This window comes from Alosa pseudoharengus, unplaced genomic scaffold, assembly GCF_046254945.1.
Source record: "Alosa pseudoharengus isolate Yale_2024_CS ecotype anadromous, Long Island Sound unplaced genomic scaffold, YU_APseudo_1.1 YU_APseudo_1.1_scf_1, whole genome shotgun sequence".
Taxonomy (NCBI): Eukaryota; Metazoa; Chordata; class Actinopteri; order Clupeiformes; family Clupeidae; genus Alosa; species Alosa pseudoharengus.
This window is the reverse complement of record NW_027468564.1, coordinates 27,479,680-27,489,105: the sequence shown is the minus strand read 5'-3', so window position 1 is coordinate 27,489,105 and position 9,426 is coordinate 27,479,680. Positions and strand designations below refer to the sequence as shown.

At 38.3% G+C, this 9,426-nt stretch overlaps 1 long non-coding RNA gene across 3 annotated transcripts; it reads right to left on the bottom strand.

The window, feature by feature from the left end:
• Positions 1–1,022: 1,022 nt before the first annotated feature.
• Positions 1,023–5,865, bottom strand: LOC143131035 (uncharacterized). 3 transcript variants are annotated; one of them, XR_012988031.1, is made up of 7 exons: positions 5,509–5,865; positions 4,922–5,135; positions 2,957–3,113; positions 2,630–2,768; positions 2,417–2,509; positions 1,817–1,860; positions 1,023–1,193 (listed from the first exon to the last, which is right to left on the bottom strand). It is a non-coding gene; the product is annotated as an uncharacterized LOC143131035 (long non-coding RNA). The 3 variants fall into 3 exon arrangements; XR_012988030.1 differs by having other exon boundaries at positions 4,922–5,865; XR_012988040.1 differs by having other exon boundaries at positions 2,667–2,768; positions 4,922–5,865.
• Between the last annotated feature and the right edge of the window lie 3,561 nt (positions 5,866–9,426).

Genomic DNA, 9,426 nt, shown 5'->3' with positions numbered 1-9,426 from the left:
ACTTGCATCAGATAAAAGCACAATATAGATGTTATGAGGTGCTTGGTGTACTCAAGTAAATGTACTCCGTTACTGTCTGGCTCTGACTGCGCTGTAGTAGAATTTGCTATATGCACATGATGGGAATGCTCTATGTGTCTCTGCTGTCTTTGAAATGGCAGGTTATCTTTTGTGTGTATTCCTGTTTTGCTTTACTGATGCTAGGGGAAAGTTTGGCTCTCGTTGTTCTCAGATCAGTTTCATCCTTGGCTCTGAAGGCGTTCTCGGCAGCCTATGGACATCTCCTGTCATGTCTTCCAGTTAGCCGGGTCTTTGTGTGTGTCACATCATCGATGCACTTACTGATGTAAGAAGTAACAGGAGCTCCCATGCCACAAGGCACCTGGACCCTCTAGACCACAGTCAAAAACAACAGCAAGTATACTACAATAGCAACAATGACTTAAAACAAATATCAAAAGCAGTAATTACTCTGTGGCACTTTTAAATGTTTAGTGAATGAAAGTTCTTCTGCCAGTTTGTCCTAACAACTGCAATACAAGAAGTAGTGGGAGACAAGCTAACAACACACAACACGGTGATTCTTTGTTGAGAAAACAGGGTGGTAAAACATGTGTGATACTTCCTATTCAATATGGCAACTGTTTGAATGGGAGCAGGAGGTAGTAAGGACCTAGTACTTCAGAGTAATATTGACTTCATAGATCATAACCTGGTACAGTATCCAGTAATAATTTGAATAATGGACAATAGTTGGAAAGGCATGTGCATCATTTACACAATGGTCAAAGCTTTACATGTGTCTGGTGTTGCGGGATAACTAATGTCATCAAGGCAAAATATGGGTTGATTTGTCAATATTTTATTATGTTAACTTTACCAGGTGTGGATCTAGTTTGAGATGCAATAAAGTGTGTTCAAATCTCTTTGTGCCAACACCCCTCCCCTGCAAACAATTCAGCTTTAACAATATCATGCTATGATAGGTTCAAGGATGAAGGTTCAACATTTTGATGTTATTTCAGTAGTAGTCTTTATTAACTTATATTATATAAAAAAATACAAAAGAACAACACTCAGCTAAAACATTTGTTGACTGTTGAGTGAGTGAGTGAGTGAGTGAGTGTGTGTGTGTGTGTGTGTGTGTAGATCTTTATCTTGCAGGCTCCCAGGTTGGCAGACAGGTTTTCCCGCTGAGAAAAAAGGGGGAAGATGGTTAGTGAAAAAGACTGTAACCTGTATTCCAGTTTGATTAGATATTCTAGTGGAGGGATGTTTAGATTAACCAATGTCATAATAGTGTTACAACTAATAAAATATCTGAATACTCCACAGTATGGAAATAAAAAAAACTGGGCCCTGACATTCTGAATTGACAAAAGTTACATTATCAACATCTCAGGTTAGTACATTTACAAGTTCAGAGTGCAAATGAATAAAAAATAGTTTATAGCTCACACTCACCCCAGACAACACTCTACTACCAATTGCCATAAAACCCTACTGTTCATACTTGAATTTCCCCTTGGGCCTACTGTTCATACTTGAATTTCCCCTTGGGGATCAATAAAGTATCTTTCTATCCATCTAAAACATCAGGTACACAGGAGTGTTACAATATAAACTGATTTACGGTATATATGTATATATGTTTACATGTAGCCTGCAGTACCGGTATATAACTAAATTATAGCATAGACTATAATAACTAAATCTGGTACATTTACATGTCCTACAGTATATGTATGGCTGCTGGAACAACGTAATTTCCCTTTGTGTAATTGTGAGTATCTGGTGTAAAAGATAACCAACTCACCACATTTTGGAAGGCACCCAATCTATTAAGATCTCCATCTTCCCCTGTGGCAGGCAAACAAAGACATAGAAAAATAGTGTCTTGCTTAAAAAGATAACATTGCACTCAACTTAACATTCAAATTTTAACACTTCACATCAGTGACTATCAGCGTTTTGTAGACACGTAACACTTTTTATGATGTTCAGTTAATATCTCCTCATGGTCCACTCACTTTACATTCCCTATACGAGCTGTAAAACATCCTGGTCAATTTACACAGTCCCATAAACTGGAACATAGAGTAACTGCAGACAAACATTCTGGGGTTGGTAGCATCTCTAACAATACTAAAACATGCCGTGAATATTTTTCAGAGAATACTTTATATTATATTTATATATAATATAGGGGTGAGTTATCTCTGGCGTGTCTTGTTCGGGATTTTGAACATAAACACAAAGATGAACAAACGCATTATCTGGTACGATTACTGATACTGACAGTTACTGATCACTGATTTCAATTATTCCGCAGTGCCATTATACATTTTTAAAAGTGATCAAAAAGTACTGTTACATCATCCATTGTTTTATTTGCAATTTTGTGTATGGAAATAACCTTTGTCTTTCTCTTTTTTAGTACTCTTCTGTACTGCTGCTTGTACATAGGGCTGTTGTGGGGGCACTCGTTCTTCACTTCCTTTTCTAGAAACTGTTTGACATAAGCAAATAGTAGTATGTTAATCAAAATGTTAACATACATACAGAACACAAATAACAAGCATATCATATAATTCATCATACAGTGTACAGATTAGGGCCTGTATCTTACATTCTCCGCAACTGACTTTCTTCCCTAACGCAATTACCATTGCTAATCTACACTTGGTGGAAAGCCACATTTTCTGACATGAAGATGGCCTCCTCTCATTGACCCGGCAAATTGTTTGGATCGGTCAACGCTTTCTTTCCTGAAAGAATACAAGCAACACAAACAATACACAATGTACAATAAGGTCAAATGTGAAATGTAGGAGTGATGTCATGATATTTTTCTGTACATTTTGTTATTTGATGTCATCTAATTTTCAGTGTCCCACATTTTTTCAGAATTGGGGTTGTATAGAGACGTTATAATGTATAGAAAATGTGGAATCACCTTTAACCATTAAGGTGAAAATGTCCTTAATGTTATTGAGGCATTTACTTTCCCCCCCACTTAACCTCAGGCCCTGAGGGAGAAGCATTTGTATGTTTCTCTTTGGGTATTCAAGAAGGAGGACGGGACTCCAGCCCACAGCATTGAGCTTCTCAATCTGAAAAAAAAAAAAACCCTGTTACTTTAAAAAAACATTTATAAATTGTGCCAGTGATATATGTTTACGTTTATGTATTTAGCAGACGCTTTTATCCAAAGCAACATACATATAAATTACAACACGCTACGGGCTAGCAGATGCTACGGGAATGCACTAGTTGAGAATGTACTAGTTGAGAATGTACTTGTTGAGAGTGTATGTGGGAAAGGTGTGAAAATATGTGCGTGGGTTTGGTGTGCATGTCTATTTGCATGTGTGCATGATTCATGTATGAACGTGTCACTACAGGAGCATAGTAGAGGTATTACTCATTTTGACACTTCATTCTTAAAGGTTGTATCAGTGATCCTGGCGGATATTGCCTGTGTTTTTGTTATTGTTTATGTTCAAATTTCTTAGCAGACGTTTTTGTCCGATATATAACTCATTTTATATTTTGTCTGAGGACCAAACAAGACACACAAGAGATAACTCAACCTTACCACCAGTATTCATTTTTAAAAAATCCATGCAATGCTTGGTTATTGTTAGTGGTGTACTACCAACCACAATGTTAATGTCCGGTAGACTCCGCGGTTTGTGGTGCATGGGCTGCGTAAAAATACCAGAGTCTTTTTCAGCGCCTAGAATGACAGGAGAGCTAGCCGACCATGAGAAAATATTAGCTGAACATTATAAAAGTGTTTTGTCTTTACAAATCGCTCATCATCACTGATACAACCTTTAACCTAACATTAGTACTATGGTAATGTAACCAGGGCCTGTGCTAGCCATTTGGGTGCCCAAAGCACAAATGCATGGTGCCACTCTGGTGCCCCCACTATTTTGGATACTTTATATTGTTGGTTGGTTTAATAGGCCTACTGTTGGCAATGAAAAGTCGTAAATCTACTATGGGTCTCCAACGTCGCTCTGTCAGTAGCCTGGCTGCCTGCCCCTTCTGAAGGCTAAAGCAGTAGGCTACCTTTAAACATAATTGTTGCTGAGAGGAATCCCAGCCTACGAATTCAATAACAAAATAAATCATGCATAATTAAAAATTACCTTGATTTAGGCTACTTGGGTATGGCATAAGGCTTGGCTACACACAGTAAGGTTAATGTGCAAAAAATGAATGAAGTGGCTATTGGCTCGCAAATAAACAGCGGATGGAAAACCTGACACAGTTTGAACTAAATTTAAACTGAACATTGAAGCATAAAATACCAATCATATTTGATATTGGCCATGAGTTCCAACATTGAGCAATATAATCAAACAATCCAAAAGTTAATTAGGCATAAATCCAAACTAGACCGAGAATCTTCTGCTTTTGATACCATGCCACTCCAAATGTGTCTCACCATAAAACGCAGGAAAAAATACCTTAGGCCTGTTGTCCATGAAGGCATGCCTGGCAAATTGATATTTTATGAAGATGTAACTGGTTGCTTTGCTTTCATTAATGGTTTAGCTAGTCAAGTTTGCAAGGAAGAGACATAACGTGTGAACAGGCCACAATATCCAGTAGGGACGCGCTCACACAGATGCGGTAGCGGGCAGGAGAACTGTTAGCACAGGCTTTACATAAAATTATTCAACAGAAGCCTTATAAGAAATAAATGCCTGCCTCGAATAAAGGACTGTGGTTTGCACAACCTAAGTAGCCTACATAAAAAAGACCCGCCACAATTTGAGGATTTGCGGCATGATGATTTTCTACGAGCTATATTTTTTTGGTGCCCCCCAGGCACTTGGTGCCCCACGCGCAGTGCATGTTCTGCTTGTGCGGAGCACCGACACTGAATGTAGCACAAATGACTTACCAGAATAATAGAATCATCCATCAGATGGGAGGTCAGTTGATTCTTTTTGGTATTGGCCTCCCAGGTTTCCTTTTTTTCATTGAAGCTTTCTAGTTGTTTTTTTTGCCTCAGCTTCTGTGGCTGTGGTGCCGTGCATACTGGGCATATTTTGCACCCATTAAAAATGGATGCAAGACATGCAGGGCATTTTTTTTTTTAACCCTCCCATGACAGGCTGCAAAAAATCAACAAGAAAAGCATACCGGTAATTAGAATTGCTATTGTTTAAAAATACAAATTCCTCAGTTGTTTAGAGAGATTGAACCATTAAACAACATGTTCAGTCTTTCAACTCAGTTGTAATAAAGGCAATCCTGTAATAAACAAGATTTCATCTATTTCAAGACTGATATTTGGGACCAACTCAGGGTATCTAGTATAACACTATGCGATTTGCTGTTCCTACATTAAACGTGGATTGATGATTCGGTGTTCCCCCAATGCCAATTGGATATTTAACAGAATCCGATGCTCTTCAGGTTAACAATAATAAAGTAACAATTTAGTGTCTTTCAAATTTGTGAAAATAAAAATCTTGGAATACTTACTATATGAGAATAAAAAAGGTTGAGTGTGTGTGTCTGTGTGTGTGTGTGTGAGAGAGAGAGAGAGAGAGAGAGAGAGAGAGAGAGAGACAAGCATGTATCTCGTAAATTATCTGTAACAAAGACAAAAAACATTATTAGAATGATATTTTATCTCTACATTATTAGCAAAAATGATAGATATGATATGATTACTAGTTACATGTTCTACAAGAATAGAATCTCCTTGACTCTAATCGCCTGACCATCAAATTGCTCAGTAACCATTCATGTTATATTCTACACAAGAATGATTGAAGCACATGCGTACATTGCATACACATAAGATATCATATCCACTTGGCGCCTACTACTACTACTTTTGCATACCCCCCCCCCCCCCAAAAAAAAAAAACAACCCCTGCTGATCTGCACCATCTATCTATCATAATATATAAAGCAACAATCGTCTGTGTGTCTGTGGCTCGCTGGGTACTTGTATAAACTTAGCCTTGCCAGACTTATAAACGCTTTAACTTCAAGTAGTAGCATGAACTATACAGGATGAAACCATTTGGCTTAGCTAGCTGCTAATGTGGCATCCAAAAGCCCATGTCTGGTTGCCCAGTTGGCAAGTAGCTGCTACTTCAGAAAGTTAATGTTGAGCCCTGAACACAAAATTTTGCTGGCGCAGAAATTAGGTGGAAGCGTGTTACAGATATATGCAAATTGTGCCACATAGCTGGCGATGCCAAAAGTACACGTCCAAATCAATGTAAATAAACCAACAGCAGAGTTCCGAATTAGCTAATCTATCTAGCTATTTTGATGCAACAAAGAATTGTATTATGTCAGTCTCTTTCAAATACAGCTCTTACAGACATAATTGTTTTGGCCAAAACTCAATTTTAGACATGTTAAATGCCTATGCATTTCTCTTGCTTATTAGACCCTTGTACTTACCGCTCGGAATCTCGCCCAGGCAATGGTTTCTGGGATCGTCGCACACAGTGACGCGATGCACAAAATTGCGCCAAAATATCAATAGCAATGAAAAAGTACAGTCTTAATATTTTATATCCTTGCTCAAATTTGTAAAATAATGAGCACAAATCTCTGAATGAAAGAAACTTGGGTATATGTAGCCATTACATTTAAACACATCACTTCCCAGAATGCATCTCTTTGCCAAAGAACTTTATTTCCACCTTAAGCAATATAAACATTTCTGCAGTAGTGTATTACATTTATAACAACTTCATAATCAGTATTGAGACGAAAGAACTAGTGCTATCAGTAAGCTATTCTTTTTAAGTTGACATTCTCTGGGGATACGCTTCTGACATGGGCTTTGTTTACCTAGCAACGGTTACTATGCCTCGCTGAAATGAGAAGTGAGAACGTTTTTATTAAATATCCCACTTAAATGAGGGCATAATTTAAGCCAACGGCAAATATGCAGTCCTGAAACGACTGTAATTATTCAATATCCATGTATCCCAAAGTTATAAAAGTCAGTTGACCGAAATCTGTACTCAGTTGTTGAAACGGGGGATCCGTGTGTGGGCCACGGAATATATTGTCATTAACTTGCATTGGAACGAAATCCGTGTGTGTTTCACGGAAATGTCAACTTCCGTTGAGCGAAATCTGCACTCAGTTGTTGAAACAGGGATGGAATGCAACGCCTGACAGGCTAACATTACATAAAAATCGAACTGAATGTATCAAAAGTGTGTTTCCCAATAAGATAACAACATCCGTTGAGCGAAATCTGCACTCAGTTGTTAAACGGGGATCCGTGAAATAGCCACGGAATATATTGTCATTAACTTGCATTGGAACGAAATCCGTGTGTGTTTCACGGAAATGTAACTTCCGTTGAGCGAAATCTGCACTCAGTTGTTGAAACAGGGATGGAATGCAACGCCTGACAGGCTAACATTACACAGACACTAAAAAAGGCAATAAAAATCGAACTGAATGTATCAAAAGTGTGTTTCCCAATAAGATAACAACGTCCGTTGAGCGAAATCTGCACTCAGTTGTTTAAACGGGGATCCGTGAAATAGCCACGGGATATGAGTGTCATTAACTTGCATTGAATCGAAATCCGTGTGAGTTTCACGGAAATTTCAGTGATTCCGTGGGCCCACCACGGATTTTGAGTTAAGCGTCCGTGGCTATTTCACGGATTCCCGTGAGACCAGGTTGCAACGTCACATACGGGGTGTAGTGGTAAGAAAAAGAGGTGGGTAAACTATAAATTCTGTGATCAGGCGGACCTGACATAACAATTTATTTAGCATGCCTTAAGTGTGTAGGAGTCCAGTCTGAATGCTAGCCTACACCTTTACATGAATTGACCTAAGTCTCTGTGCCAGTAGTATTTTGAAAAGGCCAAAGGGGAAGGGGGACTTCACATCTATGGTAGCCTATCGGAGTAAACTTTCCCAGTTATTTCTCTAAGGACTTTAGAATGTCTGAGATGTGAAGCCATGTAGCATCATAAACACTAAGGTTGATGACTTTGTACCCAAGATTGTATTTTATTGGTGGGCTAATTATGATCAATTAAACTTTATTTCAGGTTGCATCGCAATCACGGTTTCCCGTGATTGTTTTTTTTTTATAGCATTGAAATATTAACTACAGAGACACGCACACACTCATACACACCCACGCATGCACACACACGCACACACACACACACATGCACGCACGCATAAAGACACACACGCACGCACACATAAACACACGCACACATAAACACACACACACATAAAGACACAGGCACACACACACAGTGGACATGCACACACACACACACACACACAGGCACATGCACACACACATACACACAAACTTTTTTTACCTCCAGAATGTGAGTATTCCAAAGTAATAAGTGTTATAAACATGCAAGGTAAAATTAATTGTGTACATGTTGTTGCTAGATACATGATATGTAGCTAAATCACAGTCTGAATGCCACCAAAGAGAACAAAAAAAATTGTAGATGGAGAGAGCGGGCACACAGACAACAAAACAACAAGCAAGCAAGAAAACAAAATTACGAGTGCCTGTGGATAACAAACTCTCTTCAACGGATCGCCAGTGAGTGACTGAAACCCCCTGGGCTGTGGCTGAAACTCTTTATGGCACACACTCACACACACATATTCACACATACACATGACTAGGTGTGGTTTCCAAAGTAAAAGAATTGTAATTTATTCATTTATACAGGGATGTTTTATAAATTAATAAATAATTGAATCACAGAAGAGAGTGAGAAATTATTAGTGACAATCAGAAATCAAACTGTGTTGCAGTGTGATCAGTTAGGGTTAGGGTTAGGGTTAGCCCCTCTTACAGTTTTTTTCAAATGCTTACACACTAAATCTTTGCTTGTCACACAATTTTCTAAACATGTATTCCAAACATCATAACCCCACACCAAATCTGCAAAACCATACACTAATTATCAGTGTTTGACTCAGTTTTCAATTGACTAAAACACATTTTGCAAAACACCACACACAATTTTCTACTTAAAACACAAAAATCGAACAGGAAGTAACTTGATTTCATTTTTCAAACACAACCCATCAAAATGCCACACTAAATAACCAGTGCTTCACTCTCTATCTTCACATGTGTAAACACTCATTACTTTACTGAACACCATCCAATCATTGCCTTATAGGCCTATGAGTAGACATACTGTACTCTCTATGTAGGTATGGATTGAAATCCAATACGGTTGAAATGTTCAGAATCAATGCAGATACTTTGAAAGGAATGTTCTACAAAAAGTCGACTTTATGTACAGTAAAACTTGTCTTTTTTACTATATTTTTGTGTCTCCCCAAGTTATCATTAGCTCAATCATTTTTTCTATAGACCTATGAATATATACACAACCCCCCCCCCCCCCCCCCC